Source organism: Sycon ciliatum, chromosome 3 (assembly GCF_964019385.1).
Source record: "Sycon ciliatum chromosome 3, ocSycCili1.1, whole genome shotgun sequence".
NCBI lineage: Eukaryota > Metazoa > Porifera > Calcarea > Leucosolenida > Sycettidae > Sycon > Sycon ciliatum.
In genome coordinates this window covers 15,535,591-15,560,946 of record NC_088645.1, presented here as the reverse complement: position 1 = coordinate 15,560,946, position 25,356 = coordinate 15,535,591, and the positions used below count along the sequence as shown (strand labels likewise).

At 49.1% G+C, this 25,356-nt stretch overlaps 1 long non-coding RNA gene across 1 annotated transcript; it reads left to right on the top strand.

Moving 5' to 3' along the window:
* The first annotated feature begins 1,268 nt into the window (after positions 1 to 1,268).
* On the top strand, positions 1,269 to 23,497 carry LOC135812503 (uncharacterized). Its single transcript, XR_010552829.1, has 4 exons — positions 1,269 to 1,421; positions 21,358 to 21,421; positions 21,882 to 22,036; positions 23,014 to 23,497. It is a non-coding gene; the product is annotated as an uncharacterized LOC135812503 (long non-coding RNA).
* Positions 23,498 to 25,356: the final 1,859 nt, after the last annotated feature.

Below are 25,356 nucleotides of genomic sequence, written 5' to 3'. Positions count from 1 at the left end.
GGTGCGGGTTTTGTCAGAGTGAGGGGTGCAGCAATTTGTTCTTGTGTGGTTGACTGGATTAGTCCTGGAGGTATACTATTATAATATTCCTCACGGACCTAACTCTCGTGTTGCATGCAAGTAGTATGCTCGCTGTCTGCAAGTAATATGCTTGCTGTCCACCCTGTGTCGGAACTGTACTGCGGTGTATGCATGAGTAACCATGCAGTGGAGGGAGCAATCAGTTTGCCGCGATGCTTCTTGTTTTTGTAGAAAGGCAACGGACTTGAGTTTCCACCAACTTTCCAGCATATGGAACAAATTCAAACATTCTTGTACGGAATCTTGCGACTTCTGAACAAAGATTGACCTCCCGGTGCATGTAGCCCGGGAATATTTCAACCTTGACCCCGGCTTTCTTGCATGTGGGTTATTTTCTTCTTAATTTGACCTGGTTAGCTTGACCTCACGGTTGACCTTCCTTGCTGCATGTGGGTTATTTTCTTAGTTTGACCTCACGGTCGTGTGTGGGTTGTTTTCATGGCGTAGCTTGACCTAAATCAGCAAATTTACAGTTCTGACTAGAGATATCCAACCTCATGATTAAAATTAATGTAGCGCAGCGCGCCGCGTTGAATTTCGCAGAGCAGTAGTGTGTGTGTGTGGTGCTGGGACCGCATAGCCCCCCCCGCTATTATTGTTCATGGGGCCGGATTTCTCTGGCCACGCCAGTGCATGTGTCAGTGAGTAGCGAAATGAAGGAGTTGTCATTTAGCACGGAATATTGAAAGCCCATAATTATGATGTTGGTAGTTTGAACCGCATTGTGAGTCACTGCATGGAAACAAGTAGAGCATTTTCGTCGCTAAATTCAGATCTACAATGCATACATAGTCATTGTATAGACATTTTCCTCGATAGCGCTAACGATTACCGGTATAATGTATTTACGGACGGCCCCGCGGCCCGAAGGGGCGTCCGGATGCCGATTTATATAATACAATCATGTAGGAAGTAGAATGCTTGAAAAATATTCAAGGCGCGGTGGAGCGGAAACTAATTCGTCCTACCCCGCGACGGAAGCCCCGGCCCGCGCTCCCACTGGCCGGGCCACCGCAATTTGAACGCACTACGCATGCGCGACATTTGCATTAGATGCAGCTGCAAGACCTTGCACAGTTGCAGACCTCTTCTTCGCGTTTTGATTGAAGTCTCCTTGGAGTGCAGGCCAATGAATTTGATTAGCGGTTCCTTGAGTAATAACGGATCTGCCAACGTGCAACCTCCAGGGTTTGAGACTTTGACAGAAATTGTGATAACAATTTAGCAGAGGTTGAGGCCGAAGAGGTCGGAATAGCCTGGCTAGATTTGAGAAACATTCTGAAGCAAGAAATTCCAGAAATAATAAAAGAGAGCAGGACCGGCTTCCATCTTCAAATAAGGTAAGCAACAATCTCGAATCAATACATCGCTACACATAGTGCCTTGTACTATGCATGCCCTTGTGTCTTCCGCCTGTTGTTTTATAATTATTATAATTTCTGTACATCTAGCTTTTCACCCTTGCTCCTTCAGGGAAGTTGCGAGGCTCTGCATTGCTTGATGATGTAAACGACTGGTACAGTTTTGCAACTACATACCCGGTGATTCGGGGGATGTGTTGCTTGGCAGTGAACAATTTGAACAATGGCTTAGTCCCGCATTCAACCTCACTCCTTCCACGGTGAAGTGTGGGGCTCTGATACGCTTGCCAACTGAACGGTTTGGGCGGCCTTGTGACTCCACACCCGGTGATTCGGGAAGTGTGTTGCTTGGTGTTGAACAATGGCTAAGTCTTGCTTTCAACCTCACTCCTTCAAGGGAAGTGTGGGGCTCTGATACGCTTGACAAATAAACGGTTGGGCAGCCTTGTGACTCCATACCCGGTAATTCGGGATGTGTGTTGCTTGGCATTGAAGAATGGCTAAGTCTTGCTTTCAACCTCACTCCTTCAAGGGAAGTGTGGGGCTCTGTTCTGAATGACAAATGAACGGTTTGGGCAGCCTTGTGACTCCATACCCGGTGATTCGGGACGTGTGTTGCTTGGCATTGAAGAATGGCTAAGTCTTGCTTTCAACCTCGCTCCTTCAAGGGAAGTGTGGGGCTCTGATACGCTTGACAACTGGACGGTTTGGGCAGCCTTGTGACTCCATTCCCGATGATTCGGGACGTGTGTTGCTTGGTATTGAACAGTGGCTTGGTCTCGCATTCAACCTCACTCCTTCAAGGGAAGTGTGGGGTTGCCGTTATGCTTGACAAGATGAAGGGTTGGGCAGTGTGGGGACTTTGATACCGTTGATTCGGGGCATGTGTTGCTTGGCAGTGAACGATGGGTCGGTTTTGAATTGAACCTCACACCTTCAAGGGAAGTGTGAGGCGTTCGTATTGTTGACATGATGAACGGTTGGGCAGTGTGGGGACTTTGATCCCGTTGACTCAGGGCATGTGTTGCTTGGCAGTGAATGATGGCTCGGTCTTGCATTGAACCTCACTCCTTCAAGGGAAGTGTGGGGCTTTGGTATTCTTGACAAGGTTAACGGATGGGCAATTCAGGGACTTTGTTCCTGGTGATTTGGGGCATGTGTTGGTTGGCAGTGAATGATGGCTCGGTCTGGCATTGAACCTCACTCCTTCAAGGGAAGTGTGGGGCTCTGATATGCTTGACAAAATGAACGGTTGGGCGGTGTGGGGACTATGTTCCCTTTGATTAGGCGTGTTCGTCTTTTGGCAGTGAATGATCGATCGATCTTGCATTGAACCTCACTCCTTCAAGGGAGGTGTGAGGCTTTGGTATGGTTGACAAGATGAACGGTTGGGCAAGGTGGCGACTTTGATCCCGTTGATTCGGGGCATGTGTTGCTTGGCAGTGAGTGATGGCTCGGTCTTGCATTGAACCTCTGGCGTTGAACCTCACTCCTTCAAGGGAAGTGTGGGACTCTGATATGCCTGACAAGATGAACGGTATGGCAGTGTGAGGACCTTGATCCCGTTGATTCGGGGCATGTGTTGCTTGGCAGTGAATGATGGGTCGGTCTGGCATTGAACCTCACTCCTTCAAGGGAAGTTTGGGGCTTTGGTATGCTTGACAAGGTGAACGGTTGGGCAGTGTGGGGACTCTGTTGCCCTTGATTAGGCATCTGAGTTGCTTGGCCGTGAATAATCGGTCGATCTTGCATTGATCCTCACTCCTTCAAGGGAAGTGTGAGGCTTTGGTATGCTTGACAAGATGAACGGTTGGGCAGTGTGGCGACTTTGATCCCGTTGATTCGGGGCATGTGTTGGTAGGCAGTGAATGATGGCTCGGTCTTGCATTGAACCTCACTCCTTCAAGGGAAGTGTGAGGCTTTGGTATGCTTGACAAGATGAACGACTGGGCAGTGTGGCGACTTTGATCCCGTTGATTCGGGGCATGTGTTGGTAGGCAGTGAATGATGGCTCGGTCTTGCATTGAACCTCACTCCTTCAAGGGAAGTGTGAGGCTTTGGTATGCTTGACAAGATGAACGACTGGGCAGTGTGGCGACTTTGATTCCGTTGATTCGGGGCATGTGTTGGTTGGCAGTGAATGATGGCTCGGTCTTGCATTGAACCTCACTCCTTCAAGGGAAGTGTGGGGCCCTGATATGCTTGACAAGATGAACGGTTGGGCAGTGTGGGTACTCTGTTCCTTTTGATTAGGCGAGTGCGTTGCTTGGCAGTGAATGAACGGTCGAACTTGCATTGATCCTCACTCCTTCAAGGGAAGTGTGGGGCTTTGGTATGCTTGACAAGATGAACGGTTGGGCAGTGCGGAGACGGCGATCCCGTTGATTCGGGGTATATGTTGCTTGGCAGTGAATGATGGTCCGGTCTTGTGTGTTGAACCTCACTCCTTCAAGGGAAGTGTGGGGCTTTGGTATACTTGACAATAGGAACGTTTAGACAGTGTGGAGGCTTTGATGCCGTTGTTTCGGGGCTTGTGTTGCTTGGCAGTGAATGATGGCTTGAATGATGGCTTGATCTTGCATTGAACCTCACTCCTTCAAGGGAAGTATGAGGCTTTGGTATGCTGGTGAATGGTTGGGTAGTTCGGGGACTTTGTTCCTGGTGATTCGGGGCATGCGTTGCTTGGCAATGAATAATTGCTCTTTCCTGCATTGAACCTCACTCCTTCAAGGGAAGTGTGGGGCTTTGGTGTGCGTGACAAGATGAACGGTTGGGCAGTGTGTGGACTTTGATCCCGTTGATTCGGGGCATGTGTTGGTTGGCAGTGAATGATGGCTCGGTCTAGCATTGAACCTCACTCCTTCAAGGGAAGTGTGGGGCTTTGGTATGCTTGGCAAGATGAATGGATGGGCAGTGCGGAGACTGTGATCACGTTGATTCGGGGTATGTTGCTTGGCAGTGAATGATGATTCGGTCTTGTATTGAACCTCACTCCTTCAAGGGAATTGTGGGGCTTTGGTATGCTTGACAAGGTGAACGGATGGGTAGTTCAGGGACTTTGTTCCCGGTGATTCGGGGCATGTGTTGGTTGGCAGTGAATGATGGCTCGGTCTGGCATTGAACCTCACTCCTTCAAGGGAAGTGTGGGGCTCTGATATGATTGACAAGACGAACGGTTGGGCGGTGTGGGGACTATGTTCCCTTTTGATTAGGCGTGTTCGTCTTTTGGCAGTGAATGATCGGTCGGTCTTGCATTGAACCTCACTCCTTCAAGGGAAGTTTGACAAGTTGAACGGTTGGGCAGTGTGGCGACTTTGATCCCGTTGATTCGGGGCATGTGTTGGTTGGCAGTGAATGATGGCTCGGTCCTGCATTGAACCTCACTCCTTCAGAGGAAGTGTGAGGCTTTGGTATGCTTGACAAGATGAACGGTTGGGCAGTGTGGCGACTTTGATCCCGTTGATTCGGGGCATGTGTTGCTAGGCAGTGAATGATGGCTCGGTCTTGCATTGAACCTCACTCCTTCAAGGGAAGTGTGAGGCTTTGGTATGCTTGACAAGATGAACGACTGGGCAGTGTGGCGACTTTGATCCCGTTGATTCGGGGCATGTGTTGGTAGGCAGTGAATGATGGCTCGGTCTTGCATTGAACCGCACTCCTTCAAGGGAAGTGTGGGGCCCTGATGTGCTTGACAAGATGAACGGTTGGGCAGTGTGGGGACTCTGTTCCTTTTGATTAGGCGAGTGCGTTGCTTGGCAGTGAATGAACGGTCGAACTTGCATTGATCCTTACTCCTTGAAGGGAAGTGTGGGGCTTTGGTATGCTTGACAAGATGAACGGTTGGGCAGTGCGGAGACGGCGATACCGTTGATTCGGGGTATATGTTGCTTGTCAGTGAATGATGGTTCGGTCTTGTGTGTTGAACCTCACTCCTTCAAGGGAAGTGTGGGGCTTTGGTATACTTGACAATAGGAACGTTAAGACAGTGTGGAGACTTTGATGCCGTTGTTTCGGGGCATGTGTTGCTTGGCAGTGAATGATGGCTCGATCTTGCATTGAACCTCACTCCTTCAAGGGAAGTATGAGGCTTTGGTATGCTGGACGAGGTGAATGGTTGGGCAGTTCGGGGACTTTGTTCCTGGTGATTCGGGCCATGCGTTGCTTGGCAATGAATAATTTCTCTTTCCTGCATTGAACCTCACTCCTTCAAGGGAAGTGTGGGGCTTTGGTGTGCGTGACAAGATGAACGGTTGGGCGGTGTGTGGACTTTGATCCCGTTGATTCGGGGCATGTGTTGGTTGGCAGTGATTGATGGCTCGGTCTAGCACTGAACCTCACTCCTTCAAGGGAAGTGTGGGGCTTTGGTATGCTTGACAAGGTGAACGGTTGGGCAGTGTGGGGACTCTGTTCCCCTTGATTAGGGATCTGAGTTGCTTGGCCGTGAATAATCGGTCGATCTTGCATTGATCCTCACTCCTTCAAGGGAAGTGTGAGGCTTTGGTATGCCTGACAAGATGAACGGTTGGGCAGTGTGGCGACTTTGATCCCGTTGATTCGGGGCATGTGTTGGTAGGCAGTGAATGATGGCTCGGTCTTGCATTGAACCTCACTCCTTCAAGGGAAGTGTAAGGCTTTGGTATGCTTGACAAGATGAACGGTTGGGCAGTGTGGCGACTTTGATCCCGTTGATTCGGGGCATGTGTTGGTTGGCAGTGAATGATGGCTCGGTCTTGCATTGAACCTCACTCCTTCAAGGGAAGTGTGAGGCTTTGGTATGCTTGACAAGATGAACGGTTGGGCAGTGTGGCGACTTTGATCCCGTTGATTCGGGGCATGTGTTGGTAGGCAGTGAATGATGGCTCGGTCTTGCATTGAACCTCACTCCTTCAAGGGAAGTGTGAGGCTTTGGCATGCTTGACAAGATGAACGGTTGGGCAGTGTGGCGACTTTGATCCCGTTGATTCGGGGCATGTGTTGGTTGGCAGTGAATGATGGCTCGGTCTTGCATTGAACCTCACTCCTTCAAGGGAAGTGTAAGGCTTTGGTATGATTGACAAGATGAACGGTTGGGCAGTGTGGCGACTTTGATCCCGTTGATTCGGGGCATGTGTTGGTTGGCAGTGAATGATGGCTCGGTCGTGCATTGAACCTCACTCCTTCAAGGGAAGTTTGGGGCCCTAATATGCTTGACAAGATGAACGGTTAAGCAGTGTGGGGACTCTGTGTCTTTTGATAAGGCGAGTGCGTTGCTTGGCAGTGAATGAACGGTCGAACTTGCATTGATCCTCACTCCTTCAAGGGAAGTGTACAAGATGAACGGTTGGGCAGTGCGGAGACTGCGATCCCGTTGATTCGGGGTATATGTTGCTTGGCAGTGAATGATGGTTCGGCCTTGTGTGTTGAACCTCACTCCTTCAAGGGAAGTGTGAGGCTTTGGTATCCTTGACAATAGGAACGTTTCGACAGTGTGGAGGCTTTGATGCCGTTGTTTCGGGACATGTGTTGCTTGGCAGTGAATGATGGCTCGATCTTGCATTGAACATCACTCCTTCAAGGGAAATATGAGGCTTTGGTATGCTGGACGAGGTGAATGGTTGGGCAGTTCGGGGACTTTGTTCCTGGTGATTCGGGGCATGCGTTGCTTGGCAATGAATAATTGCTCTTTCCTGTATTGAACCTCACTCCTTCAAGGGAAGTGTGGGGCTTTGGTGTGCGTGACAAGATGAATGGTTTAGCAGTGTGTGGACTTTGATCCCGTTGATTCGGGGCATGTGTTGGTTGGCAGTGATTGATGGCTCGGTCTAGCATTGAACCTCACTCCTTCAAGGGAAGTGTGGGGCTCTGATATGATTGACAAGACGAACGGTTGGGCGGTGTGGGGACTATGTTCCCTTTGATTAGGCGTGTTCGTCTTTTGGCAGTGAATGATGGGTCGATCTTGCATTGAACCTCACTCCTTCAAGGGAAGTGTGAGGCTTTGGTATGCTTGACAAGATGAACGGTTGGGCAGGGTGGCGACTTTGATCCCGTTGATTCGGGGCATGTGTTGCTTGGCAGTGAGTGATGGCTCGGTCTTGCATTGAACCTCTGGCGTTGAACCTCACTCCTTCAAGGGAAGTGTGGGACTCTGATATGCCTGAAAAGATGAACGGTATGGCAGTGTGAGGTCCTTGATCCTGTTGATTCGGGGCATGTGTTGCTTGGCAGTGAATGATGGGTCGGTCTGGCATTGAACCTCACTCCTTCAAGGCAAGTGTGGGGCTTTGGTATGCTTGACAAGGTGAATGGTTGGGCAGTATGGGGACTCTGTTCCCACCGATTAGGCATCTGAGTTGCTTGGCCGTGAATAATCGGTCGATCTTGCATTGATCCTCACTCCTTCAAGAAAAGTGTGAGGCTTTGGTATGCTTGACGAGATGAACGGTTGGGCAGTGTGGCGACTTTGATCCCGTTGATTCTGGGCATGTGTTGGTTAGCAGTGAATGATGGCTCGGTCCTGCATTGAACCTCACTCCTTCAAGGGAAGTGTGAGGCTTTGGTATGCTTGACAAGATGAACGGTTGGGCAGTGTGGCGACTTTGATCCCGTTGATTCGGGGCATGTGTTGCTAGGCAGTGAATGATGGCTCGGTCTTGCATTGAACCTCACTCCTTCAAGGGAAGTGTGAGGCTTTGGTATGCTTGACAAGATGAACGACTGGGCAGTGTGGCGACTTTGATCCCGTTGATTCGGGGCATGTGTTGGTAGGCAGTGAATGATGGCTCGGTCTTGCATTGAACCGCACTCCTTCAAGGGAAGTGTGGGGCCCTGATGTGCTTGACAAGATGAACGGTTGGGCAGTGTGGGGACTCTGTTCCTTTTGATTAGGCGAGTGCGTTGCTTGGCAGTGAATGAACGGTCGAACTTGCATTGATCCTTACTCCTTGAAGGGAAGTGTGGGGCTTTGGTATGCTTGACAAGATGAACGGTTGGGCAGTGCGGAGACGGCGATACCGTTGATTCGGGGTATATGTTGCTTGTCAGTGAATGATGGTTCGGTCTTGTGTGTTGAACCTCACTCCTTCAAGGGAAGTGTGGGGCTTTGGTATACTTGACAATAGGAACGTTAAGACAGTGTGGAGACTTTGATGCCGTTGTTTCGGGGCATGTGTTGCTTGGCAGTGAATGATGGCTCGATCTTGCATTGAACCTCACTCCTTCAAGGGAAGTATGAGGCTTTGGTATGCTGGACGAGGTGAATGGTTGGGCAGTTCGGGGACTTTGTTCCTGGTGATTCGGGCCATGCGTTGCTTGGCAATGAATAATTTCTCTTTCCTGCATTGAACCTCACTCCTTCAAGGGAAGTGTGGGGCTTTGGTGTGCGTGAGAAGATGAACGGTTGGGCCGTGTGTGGACTTTGATCCCGTTGATTCGGGGCATGTGTTGGTTGGCAGTGATTGATGGCTCGGTCTAGCATTGAACCTCACTCCTTCAAGGGAAGTGTGGGGCTTTGGTATGCTTGACAAGGTGAACGGTTGGGCAGTGTGGGGACTCTGTTCCCCTTGATTAGGCATCTGAGTTGCTTGGCCGTGAATAATCGGTCGATCTTGCATTGATCCTCACTCCTTCAAGGGAAGTGTGAGGCTTTGGTATGCTTGACAAGATGAACGGTTGGGCAGTGTGGCGACTTTGATCCCGTTGATTCGGGGCATGTGTTGGTTGGCAGTGAATGATGGCTCGGTCTTGCATTGAACCTCACTCCTTCAAGGGAAGTGTGAGGCTTTGGTATGCTTGACAAGATGAACGGTTGGGCAGTGTGGCGACTTTGATCCCGTTGATTCGGGGCATGTGTTGGTAGGCAGTGAATGATGGCTCGGTCTTGCATTGAACCTCACTCCTTCAAGGGAAGTGTGAGGCTTTGGTATGATTGACAAGATGAACGGTTGGGCAGTGTGGCGACTTTGATCCCGTTGATTCGGGGCATGTGTTGGTTGGCAGTGAATGATGGCTCGGTCTTGCATTGAACCTCACTCCTTCAAGGGAAGTGTGGGGCCCTAATATGCTTGACAAGATGAACGGTTGGGCAGTGTGGGGACTCTGTGTCTTTTGATTAGGCGAGTGCGTTGCTTGGCAGTGAATGAACGGTCGAACTTGCATTGATCCTCACTCCTTCAAGGGAAGTGTGGGGCTTTGGTATGCTTGACAAGATGAACGGTTGGGCAGTGCGGAGACTGCGATCCCGTTGATTCGGGGTATATGTTGCTTGGCAGTGAATGATGGTTGGGCCTTGTGTGTTGAACCTCACTCCTTCAAGGGAAGTGTGAGGCTTTGGTATACTTGACAATAGGAACGTTTAGACAGTGTGGAGGCTTTGACGCCATTGTTTCGGGGCATGTGTTGCTTGGCAGTGAATGATGGCTCGATCTTGCATTGAACATCACTCCTTCAAGGGAAATATGAGGCTTTGGTATGCTGGACGAGGTGAATGGTTGGGCAGTTCGGGGACTTTGTTCCTGGTGATTCTGGGCATGCGTTGCTTGGCAATGAATAATTGCTCTTTCCTGCATTGAACCTCACTCCTTCAAGGGAAGTGTGGGGCTTTGGTGTGCGTGACAAGATGAACGGTTGGGCAGTGTCTGGACTTTGATCCCGTTGGTTCGGGGCATGTGTTGGTTGGCAGTGATTGATGGCTCGGTCTAGCATTGAACCTCACTCCTTCAAGGGAAGTGTGGGGCTCTGATATGATTGACAAGACGAACGGTTGGGCGGTGTGGGGACTATGTTACCTTTGATTAGGCGTGTTCGTCTTTTGGCAGTGAATGATGGGTCGGTCTGGCATTGAACCTCACTCCTTCAAGGGAAGTGTGAGGCTTTGGTATGCTTGACAAGATGAACGGTTGGGCAGGGTGGCGACTTTGATCCCGTTGATTCGGGGCATGTGTTGCTTGGCAGTGAGTGATGGCTCGGTCTTGCATTGAACCTCTGGCGTTGAACCTCACTCCTTCAAGGGAAGTGTGGGACTCTGATATGCCTGACAAGATGAACGGTATGGCAGTGTGAGGACCTTGATCCCGTTGATTCGGGGCATGTGTTGCTTGGCAGTGAATGATGGGTCGGTCTGGCATTGAACCTCACTCCTTCAAGGCAAGTGTGGGGCTTTGGTATGCTTGACAAGGTGAACGGTTGGGCCGTATGGGGACTCTGTTTCCCTTGATTAGGCATCTGAGTTGCTTGGCCGTGAATAATCGGTCGATCTTGCATTGATCCTCACTCCTTCAAGAAAAGTGTGAGGCTTTGGTATGCTTGACGAGATGAACGGTTGGGCAGTGTGGCGACTTTGATCCCGTTGATTCTGGGCATGTGTTGGTTGGCAGTGAATGATGGCTCGGTCCTGCATTGAACCTCACTCCTTCTAGGGAAGTGTGAGGCTTTGGTATGCTTGACAAGATGAACGGTTGGGCAGTGTGGCGACTTTGATCCCGTTGATTCGGGGCATGTGTTGGTAGGCAGTGAATGATGGCTCGGTCTTGCATTGAACCGCACTCCTTCAAGGGAAGTGTGGGGCCCTGATATGCTTGACAAGATGAACGGTTGGGCAGTGTGGGGACTCTGTAACATTTGATTAGGCGAGTGCGTTGCTTGGCAGTGAATGAACGGTCGAACTTGCATTGATCCTTACTCCTTGAAGGGAAGTGTGGGGCTTTGGTATGCTTGACAAGATGAACGGTTGGGCAGTGCGGAGACGGCGATACCGTTGATTCGGGGTATATGTTGCTTGGCAGTGAATGATGGTTCGGTCTTGTGTGTTGAACCTCACTCCTTCAAGGGAAGTGTGGGGCTTGGCATACTTGACAATAGGAACGTTAAGACAGTGTGGAGACTTTGATGCCGTTGTTTCGGGGCATGTGTTGCTTGGCAGTGAATGATGGCTCGATCTTGCATTGAACCTCACTCCTTCAAGGGAAGTATGAGGCTTTGGTATGCTGGACGAGGTGAATGGTTGGGCAGTTCGGGGACTTTGTTCCTGGTGATTCGGGCCATGCGTTGCTTGGCAATGAATAATTTCTCTTTCCTGCATTGAACCTCACTCCTTCAAGGGAAGTGTGGGGCTTTGGTGTGCGTGACAAGATGAACGGTTGGGCAGTGTGTGGACTTTGATCCCGTTGATTCGGGGCATGTGTTAGTTGGCAGTGATTGATGGCTCGGTCTAGCATTGAACCTCACTCCTTCAAGGGAAGTGTGGGGCTTTGGTATGCTTGACAAGGTGAACGGTTGGGCAGTGTGGGGACTCTGTTCCCCTTGATTAGGCATCTGAGTTGGTTGGCCGTGAATAATCGGTCGATCTTGCATTGATCCTCACTCCTTCAAGGGAAGTGTGAGGCTTTGGTATGCTTGACAAGATGAACGGATGGGCAGTGTGGCGACTTTTAACCGGTTGATTCGGGGCATGTGTTGGTTGGCAGTGACTGATGGCTCGGTCTTGCATTGAACCTCACTCCTTCAAGGGAAGTGTGAGGCTTTGGTATGCTTGACAAGATGAACGGTTGGGCAGTGTGGCGACTTTGATCCCGTTGATTCGGGGCATGTGTTGGTAGGCAGTGAATGATGGCTCGGTCTTGCATTGAACCTCACTCCTTCAAGGGAAATGTGAGGCTTTGGTATGATTGACAAGATGAACGGTTGGGCAGTGTGGCGACTTTGATCCCGTTGATTCGGGGCATGTGTTGGTTGGCAGTAAATGATGGCTTGGTCTTGCATTGAACCTCACTCCTTCAAGGGAAGTGTGGGGCCCTAATACGGAGGATTAGCAAGACGAAATTCGCGTTCGCGTTCGCTCTCCAAAGAAGGTCGAACTCAGTGACGGAATTCGCGTTATGAGAAGGATTAGCAAACAGAATTCGCACATGCATGATGTTGACACGACGTAGGCAGTACAGCGTGGTAAATTTATGACTGCCCTGACACGAATCCACGATTCGTGTTCCGACTACTTTTCCGAACGAAAAATGCGAAAGTTCGCAATCCAGTTCGCGAACTGAAAAATGTTTGCGAACGCGAACGCGAATTTCGTCTTGCTAATCCTCCGTAATATGCTTGACAAGATGAACGGTTGGGCAGTGTGGGGACTCTGTGTCTTTTGATTAGGCGAGTGCGTTGCTTGGCAGTGAATGAACGGTCGAACTTGCATTGATCCTCACTCCTTCAAGGGAAGTGTGGGGCTTTGGTATGCTTGACAAGATGAACGGTTGGGCAGTGCGGAGACTGCGATCCCGTTGATTCGGGGTATATGTTGCTTGGCAGTGAATGATGGTTCGGCCTTGTGTGTTGAACCTCACTCCTTCAAGGGAAGTGTGAGGCTTTGGTATACTTGACAAAAGGAACGTTTAGACAGTGTGGAGGCTTTGATGCCGTTGTTTCGGGGCATGTGTTGCTTTGCAGTGAATGATGGCTCGATCTTGCATTGAACCTCACTCCTTCAAGGGAAGTGTGGGGCTTTGGTATGCTTGGCAAGATGAATGGATGGGCAGTGCGGAGACTGTGATCACGTTGATTCGGGGTATGTTGCTTGGCAGTGAATGATGGTTCGGTCTTGTATTGAACCTCACTCCTTCAAGGGAATTGTGGGGCTTTGGTATGCTTGACAAAGTGAACGGATGGGCCGTTCAGGGACTTTGTTCCCGGTGGTTCGGGGCATGTGTTGGTTGGCAGTGAATGATTGCTCGGTCTGGCATTGGACCTCACTCCTTCAAGGGAAGTGTGGGGCTCTGATATGATTGACAAAATGAACGGTTGGGCGGTGTGGGGACTATGTTCCCTTTGATTAGGCGTGTTCGTCTTTTGGCAGTGAATGATCGGTCGATCTTGCATTGAACCTCACTCCTTTAAGAGAAGTGTGAGGCTTTGGTATGCTTGACAAGATGAACGGTTGGGCAGGGTGGTGACTTTGATCCCGTTGATTCGGGGCATGTGTTGCTTGGCAGTGAGTGATGGCTTGGTCTTGCATTGAACCTCTGGCGTTGAACCTCACTCCTTCAAGGGAAGTGTGTGACTCTGATATGCCTGACAAGATGAACGGTATGGCAGTGTGAGGACCTTGATCCCGTTGATTCGGGGCATGTGTTGCTTGGCAGTGAATGATGGGTCGGTCTGGCATTGAACCTCACTCGTTCAAGGGAAGTGTGGGGCTTTGGTATGCTTGACAAGGTGAACGGTTGGGCAGTGTGGGGACTCTGTTCCCCTTGATTAGGCATCTGAGTTGCTTGGCCGTGAATAATCGGTCGATCTTGCATTGATCCTCACTCCTTCAAGGGAAGTGTGAGGCTTTGGTATGCTTGACAAAATGAACGGTTGGGCAGTGTGGCGACTTTGATCCCGTTGATTCGGGGCATGTGTTGGTAGGCAGTGAATGATGGCTCGGTCTTGCATTGAACCTCACTCCTTCAAGGGAAGTGTGAGGCTTTGGTATGCTTGACAATAGGAACGTTTAGACAGTGTGGAGGCTTTGATGAAGTTGTTTCGGGGCAAGTGTTGCTTGGCAGTGAATGATGGCTCGATCTTGCATTGAACATCACTCCTTAAAGGGAAATATGAGGCTTTGGTATGCTGGACGAGGTGAATGGTTGGGCAGTTCGGGGACTTTGTTCCTGGTGATTCGGGGCATGCGTTGCTTGGCAATGAATAATTGCTCTTTCCTGCATTGAACCTCACTCCTTCAAGGGAAGTGTGGGGCTTTGGTGTGCGTGACAAGATGAACGGTTGGGCAGTGTGTGGACTTTGATCCCGTTGATTCGGGGCATGTGTTGGTTGGTAGTGATTGATGGCTCGGTCTAGCATTGAACCTCACTCCTTCAAGGGAAGTGTGGGGCTTTGGTATGCTTGGCAAGATGAATGGATGGGCAGTGCGGAGACTGTGATCACGTTGATTCGGGGTATGTTGCTTGGCAGTGAATGATGGTTCGGTCTTGTATTGAACCTCAGTCCTTCAAGGGAATTGTGGGGCTTTGGTATGCTTGACAAGGTGAACGGATGGGCAGTTCAGGGACTTTGTTCCCGGTGATTCGGGGCATGTATTGGTTGGCAGTGAATGATGGCTCGGTCTGGCATTGAACCTCACTCCTTCAAGGGAAGTGTGAGGCTTTGGTATGCTTGACAAGATGAACGGTTGGGCAGTGTGGCGACTTTGATCCCGTTGATTCGGGGAATGTGTTGGTTGGCAGTGAATGATGGCTCGGTCTTGCATTGAACCTCACTCCTTCAAGGGAAGTGTGGGGCCCTAATATGCTTGACAAGATGAACGGTTGGGCAGTGTGGGGACTCTGTTCCTTTTGATTAGGCGAGTGCGTTGCTTGGCAGTGAATGAACGGTCGAACTTGCATTGATCCTCACTCCTTCAAGGGAAGTGTGGGGCTTTGCTATGCTTGACAAGAGGAACGGTTGGGCAGTGCGGAGACTGCGATCCCGTTGATTCGGGGTATGTGTTTCTTGGCAGTGAATGGTGGTTCGGCCTTGTGCGTTGAACCTCACTCCTTCAAGGGAAGTGTGGGTCTTTGGTATACTTGACAAAAGGAACGTTTAGACAGTGTGGAAGCTTGGATGCCGTTGTTTCGGGGCATGTGTTGCTTGGCAGTGAATGATGGCTCGATCTTGCATTGAACCTCACTCCTTCAAGGGAAGTATGAGGCTTTGGTATGCTGGACGAGGTGAATGGTTGGGCAGTTCGGGGACTTTGTTCCTGGTGATTCGGGGCATGCGTTGCTTGGCAATGAATAATTGCTCTTTCCTGCATTGAACCTCACTCCTTCAAGGGAAGTGTGGGGCTTTGGGGTGCGTAACAAGATGAACGGTTGGGCAGTGTGTGGACTTTGATCCCGTTGATTCGGGGCATGTGTTGCTTGGCAGTGAGTGATGGCTCGGTCTTGCATTGAACCTGTGGCGTTGAACCTCACTCCTTCAAGGGAAGTGTGGGACTCTGATATGCCTGACAAGATGAACGGTATGGCAGTGTGAGGACCTTGATCCCGTTGATTCGGGGCATGTGTTGCTTGGCAGTGAATGATGGGTCGGTCTGGCATTGAACCTCACTCCTTCAAGGGAAGTGTGGGTCTTTGGTATGCTTGACAAGGTGAACGGTTGGGCAGTGTGGGGACTCTGTTCCCCTTGATTAGGCATCTGAGTTTCTTGGCCGTGAATAATCGGTCGATCTTGCATTGATCCTCACTCCTTCAAGGGAAGTGCTTTGGTATGCTTGACAAGATGAACGGTTGGGCAGTGTGGCGACTTTGATCCCGTTGATTCGGGGCATGTGTTGGTTGGCAGTGAATGATGGCTCGGTCTTGCATTGAACCTCACTCCTTCAAGGGAAGTGTGAGGCTTTGGTATGCTTGACAAGAGCAACGGTTGGGCAGTGTGGCGACTTTGATCCCGTTGATTCGGGGCATGTGTTGGTAGGCAGTGAATGATGGCTCGGTCTTGCATTGAACCTCACTCCTTCAAGGGAAAAGGGAAGTGTGAGGCTTTGGTATGCTTGACAAGATTAACGGTTGGGCAGTGTGGCGACTTTGATCCCGTTGATTCGGGGCATGTGTTGGTTGGCAGTGAATGATGACTCGGTCTAGCATTGAACCTCACTCCTTCAAGGGAAGTGTCGGCCTTTGGTATGCTTGGCAAGATGAACGGATGGGCAGTGCGGAGACTGTGATCACGTTGATTCGGGATATATGTTGCTTGGCAGTGAATGATTGTTCGGTCTGTTATTGAACCTCACTCCTTCAAGGGAATTGTGGGGCTTTGGTATGCTTGACAAGATGAACGTTTGGGCAGTGTGGAGGCTTTAATGCCGTTGATTCGGGGCATGTATTGCTCGGCAGTGAATGATGGATCGATCTTCCATTGAACCTCACTCCTTCAAGAGAAGTGTGGGGCTTTGGTACGGTTGACAAGATGAACGGTTGGGCTGTGTGGCGACTTTGATCCCGTTGATTTGGGGCATGTGTTGCTTGGCAGTGAATGATGGCTAGGTCTTGCATTGAACCTCACTCCTTCAAGGGAAGTGTGAGGCTTTGGTATGCTTGACAAGAGCAACGGTTGGGCAGTGTGGCGACTTTGATCCCGTTGATTCGGGGCATGTGTTGGTAGGCAGTGAATGATGGCTCGGTCTTGCATTGAACCTCACTCCTTCAAGGGAAAAGGGAAGTGTGAGGCTTTGGTATGCTTGACAAGATTAACGGTTGGGCAGTGTGGCGACTTTGATCCCGTTGATTCGGGGCATGTGTTGGTTGGCAGTGAATGATGACTCGGTCTAGCATTGAACCTCACTCCTTCAAGGGAAGTGTGGGCCTTTGGTATGCTTGGCAAGATGAACGGATGGGCAGTGCGGAGACTGTGATCACGTTGATTCGGGATATATGTTGCTTGGCAGTGAATGATTGTTCGGTCTGTTATTGAACCTCACTCCTTCAAGGGAATTGTGGGGCTTTGGTATGCTTGACAAGATGAACGTTTGGGCAGTGTGGAGGCTTTAATGCCGTTGATTCGGGGCATGTATTGCTCGGCAGTGAATGATGGATCGATCTTCCATTGAACCTCACTCCTTCAAGAGAAGTGTGGGGCTTTGGTACGGTTGACAAGATGAACGGTTGGGCTGTGTGGCGACTTTGATCCCGTTGATTTGGGGCATGTGTTGCTTGGCAGTGAATGATGGCTAGGTCTTGCATTTAACCTCACTCCTTCAAGGGAAGTATGAGGCTTTGGTATGCTGGACAAGGTGAATGGTTGGGCAGTTCGGGGACTTTGTTCCTGGTGATTTGGGGCATGCGTTGCTTGGCAATGAATAACTGCTCTTTCCTGCATTGAACCTCACTCCTTCAAGGGAAGTGTGGGGCTTTGGTGTGCGTGACAAGATGAACGGTTGGGCAGTGTGTGGACTTTGATCCCGTTGATGCGGGGCATGTGTTAGTTGGCCTTGAATGATGGCGGCTTGGCATTGAACCTCACTCCTTCAAGGGAAGTGTGGGACTCTGTTATGCTTGACAAGATGAACGGTTGGCCAGTGTGGGGACTTTGATCCCGTTGATTTGGGGCATGTGTTGCTTGGCAATGAATGATGGGTCGGTCTGGCATTGAACCTCACTCCTGCAAGGGAAGTGTGGGGATCTGATATGCTTCACAAGATGAGCGGTTGGGCAGTGTGGGGACTCTGTTCCTTTCGATTAGGCGTGTGAGTTGCTTGGCATTGAATAATCGGTCGATCTTGCATTGATCCTCACTCCTTCAAGGAAAGTGTGGGGCTGTCGTATGCTTGACAAGATGAACGGTTGGGCAGTGTGGCGACTTTGATCCCGTTGATTCGGGGCATGTGTTGCTTGGCAGTGAGTGATGGATCGATCTTCCATTGAACCTCACTTCTTCAAGAGAAGTGTGCGGCTTTAGTATGGTTGACAAGATTAACGGTTGGGCAGTGTGGCGACTTTGATCCCGTTGATTCGGGGTATATGTCTCTTAGCAGTGAACGATGGTTCGGTCTTGTATTGAACCTCACTCCTTCAAGGGAAGTGTGGGGCTTTGGTATGCTTGACAAGATGAACGTTTGGGCAGTGTGGAGGCTTTACTGCCGTTGATTCGGGGCATGTGTTGCTTGGCAGTGAATGAGGGATCGATCTTCCATTGAACCACACACCTTCAAGAGAAGTGTGGGGCTTTGGTATGGTTGACAAGATGAACGTTTGGGCTGTGTGGCGACTTTGAACGCGTTGATTTGGGGAATGTGTTGCTTGGCAGTGAGTGATGGCTCGGTCTTGCATTGAACCTCACTCCTTCAAGAGAAGTGTGGGGCTTTGGTATGGTTGACAAGATGAACAATTGGGCAGTGTGGCGACTTTGATCCTGTTGATTCGGGGCATGTGTTGCTTGGCAGTGAATGATGGCTCGGTCTTGCATTGAACCTCACTTCTTCAAGGGAAGTATGAGGCTTTGGTATGGTTGACAAGATGAACGGTTGGGCAGTGTGGCGACTTTGATCCCATTGATTCGGGGTATATGTTGCTTGGCAGTGAACGATGGTTCACTGACTTTGTTCCTGGTGATTCGGAGCATGGTTTGCTTGGCGGTGAATAATGGCGCTGTCCTGCATTGAACCTCACTCCTTCAAGGGAAGTGTGGGGCTCTGATATGCTTGACAAGGTGAACGGTTTGGCAGTGTGGGGACTCTGTTCCCCTTGATTAGGCGTGTGAGTTGCTTGGCAGTGAATAATTGGTCGATCTTGCATCGATCCTCACTCCTTCAAGGGAAGTGTGAGGCTTTGGTAGGCTTGAGAAGATGAACGGTTGGGCAGTGTGGCGACTTCTACCAGTGTGGCGACGTTGATTCGTTTCATTGGTTGGTTGGCAGTGAATAATGGTTCGGTCTTGTATTGAACCTCACTCCTTCAAGGGAAGTGAAGGGCTTTTGGTAAGCTTGACAAGATGAACGTTTGGGCAGTGTGGAGGCTTTAATGCCGTTGATTCGGGGCATGTGTTGCTCGGCAGTGAATGATGGATCGATCTTCCATTGAACCTCACTCCTTCAAGAGAAGTGTGCGGCTTTGGTTTGGTTGACAAGATGAACGGTTGGGCAGTGTGGCGACTTTGATCCCATTGATTCGGGGTATATGTTGCTTGGCAGTGAACGATGGTTCGGTCTTGAATTGAACCTCACTCCTTCAAGGGAAGTGTGGGGCTTTGGTATGCTTGACAAGCTGAACGTTGATTCGGGCATGTGTTGCTTGGCAGTGAATGAGGGATCGATCTTCCATTGAACCTCACACCTTCAAGAGAAGTGTGGGGCTTTGGTATGGTGGACAAGATGAACGGTTGGGCTGTGTGGCGACTTTGATCCCGTTGATTTGGGGCATGTGTTGCTTGGCAGTGAGTGATGGCTCGGTCTTGCATTGAACCTCATTCCTTCAAGGGAAGTGCGAGGCTTTGGTATGCTTGACAAGATGAACGTTGGGGCAGTGTGGAGGCTTTGATGCCGTTGATTCGGGGCATGTGTTGCTTGGCAGTGAATGATTGATCGATCTTGCATTGAACCTCACTCCTTCAAGAGAAGTGTGGGGCTTTGGTTTGGTTGACAAGATGAACGGTTGGACAGTGTGGAGGCTTTGATGGCGTTAATTCGGGCCATGTGTTGGTTGCCAGTGAATGATGGCTCGGTCTTGCATTGAACCTCACTCCTTCAAGGGAAGTGTGGGGCTCTGATATGCTTGACAAGACGAACGGTTGGGTAATGTGGTGACTTTGTTCCCTTTGATTTGGGGCGTGCGTTGCTTTGCAGTGAATGATGGCGCGAACTTGCATTGAACCTCACGCCTTCAAGGGAAGTGCGGGGCTCTAGCATGCTTGACAAGATGAACGGGTGGGCAGTGTGGTGACCTTGATGCCGCTGATTCGGGGCATGTGTTGGTTGGCAGTGAATGAGGGCTCGGTCATGCATTGAACCTCATTCCTTCCAGGGAAGTCTGGGGTCCTGATATGCTTGACAAGATGAACGGTTGGGCAGTGCGGGGACTCTGTTCTCTTTGATTAGGCGTGTGCTTTTCTTGGCAGTGAATGATCGGTCGATCTCGCATTGATCCTCACTCTTTCAAGGTAAGTGTGCGGCTTTGGTATGCTTGACAAGATGAACGGTTGGGCAGTGTGCTGACTTTGATCGTGTTGATTCGGTGCATGTGTTGCTTGGCAGTGAATGATGGCTCGGTCTTGCATTGAACCACACTCCTTCAAGGGAAGTGTGGGGCTTTGGTATGCTTGACAAGATGAACAGTTGGGCAGTGTGGTGGCAACTTAGTCCTGTTGATTCGAGGAATGTGTTGCTTGGCGGTGAATGATGGGGCGGTCTTGCAATAAACCTCACTCCTTCAAGGGAAGTGTGGGGTTCTGTTATGCTTGACAAGATGAACGGTTTGGCAGTGTGGTGACTCTGTTCCCGTTGATTCGGGGCATGTGTTTCTTGGCATCAAATAATTGGTCGGTCTTGTATTGAACCTCACTCCTTCAAGGGAAGTGTGAGGCTTTGGTATGCTTGACAAGATGAATGGTTGGGAAGCTTTGTTACTCTTTTTCCCTAGTTCGAGGCGTGTGTTGCTTAGCAGTAAATGGAATCTCAGTGTTGTGTTCATCATCACTCCTTCAAGGGAAGTATTAAGCTCCGATTGGCTTGAAAAATGAATGATTTGCCAACCTTGTGTCTCCGTTCCCCGTTATTCGGGACGGATGTTGCTTGGCAGTGAATGATGGCTCAGTTTTGAATTCAACCTCACTCCCAAATGGGAAGTGTGAGTGTGTGGCTGTGGAACGATTGCAAATGAACAGTTCGCATATCTTTGTTACTCCATGGCCAGTGATTCTGTGGACAAGAGATGCTTTGCATTGAACAGTGGCTTGGCCTTGCTTTCAACCCCACACTCATTCAAGGGAAGTTTGGAACTGTAGTACTTCGAAGTACGTTTGAGAAGATGAATGTTTTGTTAGCTTTGTATTTTTTAGATTTTTTGGGAGGCTTGTATTGTCATATGGTACTTCCCGTAGAAGTCGTACCTCGTGCATTAACATAGCGCAGGGTACAATACAGCCCTAGCACACACACACACACACGCACGTGCGCACACACACACACACAAGACGCACACACACAACATACACACACACACACACACACACGCACACACACACATACGCACACACACATGCACACACACACACACATACATACACACACACACACACACACACACACACACAAACACACACTGTTCTGTGCACTGGAATGTGACACTACTTTACTCATGAGGTTAGATTTCTCTCAGGGCCAGAGCTGTACAAATACTTTCTGTTGAACATTACTAATATTTCAGTCCTGAATTGAAAATCTTTTCCATTTGTTTTGCTATGCTTGTATCAGGCCTCATCACGGCAGAGACAATCAACTTAAGAAATGCATTAACTGTGACAGCAGGATGAAGAAGGTTAGATACTGTTGGAGCATGTTTATGGGCTTTTGGTGCACATGCCGTCACGTGTGTGTGCGTGCTTGTGTGCGTGCGTGCGTTTGCGTGCGTGCGTGCGTTTGCGTGCGTGTGTGTGTGTGTGTGTGTATGTGTGTGTTCGTGCTTGGAACAGTTTTTTTCTTGGCGTTCTACGCCTGCCTACACATTTTCCGTGTGCCTAGCACCTTCGATTTTGCCTGCTGGACAAGCATGCATGAATAGCTTTCCAACGTTACAATCATGTATCACCTGTACCTGGCCCATACAAGACAGTGTTTATCAGAAACACGTGCAAAATAGTGAATAGACTGGCATGACAGACTCATAGAAAGACCCGCAGTACAATCCCAGTATATATTTCTATTGAATGATCTCTTACTATCTCATAAGATTGTACTTTGTCGTGTCCACTGTCTGTCAATGTGTAATATTCATATAGATCAAAGATACATCCGGGATGTCGTTGTGGCTATGCCTGAATCAATCTATCCTGACATCGTCATCAGCGCCATGTCTAAGCAGTATCAAATCAGAGATGTGGCGGATGTTGCCTGCTACTCAACGTTCTGATGGTGGCTGAAAAGTGTTTTGAAGGTAAGAACTCCAGTCCAAAACTGACTGCATGCTTCATAGTGGTGGAAATGGAATACAGACTGACCGGCCGCTACAGATACCGTACTTTACGGAGTACAAGCCTCGCTTGAAACACCAGTAGTTTACACACACAAAAAACAGTCGTAGCGCCTTATACAGTACGATGGTCGAATTAACGGTGCAAAATGGGGCAGATGTCTGTATTTCATGACAAAACAATCTGGGTATGGCTTATACTCCAGTGCGGTGTATACTCCAGTGGTACGGTAACGACATGCAGCTATCTGCAGCCTCGTGGGCACACACATGTATTGTGGTGGCAAATGAAACCTGACAACTGGATGTTTTTCTCGTTCAAGTGCTGTGGAGATAAAACAAAGTGTACATGTCCCTGGCATGTACTCGAAGCGTGAAGATCATATTTTGGCATTCATTTACTGGTTTTGTGTACGGCTGTGCAGTACTACACTCAAACGTTTCTTATCCTATCGCATTGGTACCTGGCATTGACCATACGTATCTCAGATAATGCTGTATCATGCTGTGTGATGAGTGTTTCACACAAAACTCTGAGTAACGACGGAAAAGGACTTTGTTGCGTCATTGCTGTGTGATCATTGTGTCGTATCTCAGATAAATAGGTATTGCAGTAGACCTTATGGTTCAAGCAGAGGGGCTTCCGTTGGCAAGTGATGCTCACTTTGTTTTGAATGACCCATGATCTAGGGTTCATTGTAGATCTTGATATGCCAGAGGAATATTTGGTATCACATTCACCGCTTGTTGCCTAAATCTGTAATAGCAAGCTCACCCATGTTTGTGTGCATGGATATGTACGTGTGTGTGTGTGCGTGTGTGTGTGTGCGTGTGTGCGTGCATGTGTGTGTGCTGGCGTGTTTGTGTGTGTGTGTGTGTGTGTGTATGTGTGTGTGCGGGTGTCCGTGTGTGCATGCATGTGTTCTAATTTGTATACCCAGATTATCATCAACCTGGGATCCATGCAAAGTATTGCTGTTGCTGTCGGCCTCCTCTTTTGACACCTTGCTGAGGCTACTGGCATTGGCCACTTTTCAATATTCTGAATAAAACAAACCTAAACTCGCCACTGTGCTCTACTTCTTGCTGCTGCTGCTGCTGCTGCCGGTGCGGGTTTTGTCAGAGTGAGGGGTGCGGCAATTTGTTTTTGTGTGGTTGACTGGATTAGTCCTGGAGGTATACTATTATAATATTCCTCACGGACCTAACTTAGGTTGCATGCAAGTAGTATGCTCGCTGTCTGCAAATAATATGCTCGCTGTCCGCTCTGTGTCGGAACTGTACTGCAGTGTATGCATGAGTAACCATGCAGTGGAGGGAGCAATCAGTTTGCCGCGATGCTTCTTGTTTTTGTAGAAAGGCAACGGACTTGAGTTTCCACCTACTTTCCAGCATATGGAATAAATTCAAACATTCTTGTATGGAATCTTGCGACTTCTGAACAAAGATTGACCTCCCGGTGTAGCCTGAGGTTATTTCAACCTTGACCCCGGCTTTCTTGCATGTGGGTGATTTTCTTCTTAGTTTGACCTGCTTAGCTTGACCTCACGGTTGACCTTCCTTGCTGCATGTGGGTTATTTCCTTAATTTGACCTCACGGTCGTGCGTGGGTTGTTTTCATGGCGTAGCTTGACCCAAATCAGCAAATTTCCAGTTCTGACTAGAGATATCCAACCTCATGATTAAAATTAATGTAGCGCAGTGCGCCGCGTTGGATTTCGCACAGCGGTGGTGTGTGTGTGTGGTGCTGGGACCGCATAGCCCCCCCCCCCCCCCCCCATTGTTCATGAGGTCGGATTTCTCTGGCCACGTCATTGTGCATGTGTCAATATGAGTACCAAAATGAAGGAGTTGTCATTTAGCACGGAATAGTGAAAGCCCATGATGTTGGTAGTTTGAACTGCATTGTGAGTCATTGCATGGAAACAAGAAACAAGAAGAGCATTTTCGTCGCTAAATTCAGATCTACAATGCATACATAGTCATTGTATATAGCGCAAACGATTACCGGTATAATGTATTTACGGACGGCCCGTTCGAAGGGGTCGTCCGGATCCCGATTACATCATGTAGAAAGTAGAAAGCTTGAATAATACGGAGGATTAGCAAGACGAAATTCGCGTTCGCAAACATTTTTCAGTTTGCGAACTGGATTGCGAACTTTCGCATTTTTCGTTCGGAAAAGTAGTCGGAACACGAATCGCGGATTCGTGTCAGGGCAGCCACATGACATGGTAAATATACATTGTATATACATTGTATATTTACCACGCTGTACTGTCTGCACTCAATAGGGCTTGAAAGTGATGACGTCAAAACGGCCAGGGAGTAGTAAGTTGACATCAGATTTCTATTTTTGGATCCACTAAGGTGTGACTTTGCTATTGCCTAAGTATGTGGGTGCATAGCAACCCACTCATGTCGCATGCAGGTGTGACTTTTATTTCGCCACCAGTTGTAACCCCGCCCCCAGTAGCCAAATCAGTCAGTTTCACTGGTTACATCACCTTGCTGAGAGTAAGACGGCTTGAAATGTGCTTGGATCCATACAAAAACTGGATCCAATTTTTGAATTTTTGAAATTGTTGCTATGCTGTGACGTAGCACTTTCAAGCCCTAAAGAATTTAGGTCGTGTCAACGACGTTACGTCATGCATGTGCGAATTCTGTTGAAAAGAAACACAGTAACACTGCTGAAGCACGATCCGTTGTCTGGAAGAGCACAACAGGGCAAGCAAGATTTGTTTTTCTTTTCCGCAAAATGGGCTGGTGCCATTTGTGATATCGCAGCAAAACAAAGCGCATGACGTCAGTCTTGAATGCAGTACATGTACAAAGCAATGCAGTGCAGTGTGTGCGCTAGTTCGGATTGTTGCTAACAAGTACTAGCACAGCTAGTACACCAATAACGCGAATTCCGTCACGGATAGGCCTTGACAGATTATGCTAATATTTTCGTGAAATTATGCTTTTCGCATTGCTGAAAAAATTGCAGAATTATGCTATTTTTATGCTAAAAGTTATCATATTATGCCGCATTATGCTCACATATGCTGCTAATGTATAATGGTTCTGTGCAAAATAACAGGAGACCTTTTTGTAGAGGGCGTTGTACTGTAGTAGCAAAAGTTCAACGGGGTCAACGGCTCAACGCACCATCCGACCGAGCTACGACCGTCACTGATTGTAGTGGACTGGACATGTTCTCAAGGGAGTCGTAAACCTACGACTTCCTGGTGCATCTACTTGTACTTGTAGAACATGTACAACTGTATGGAATTTGA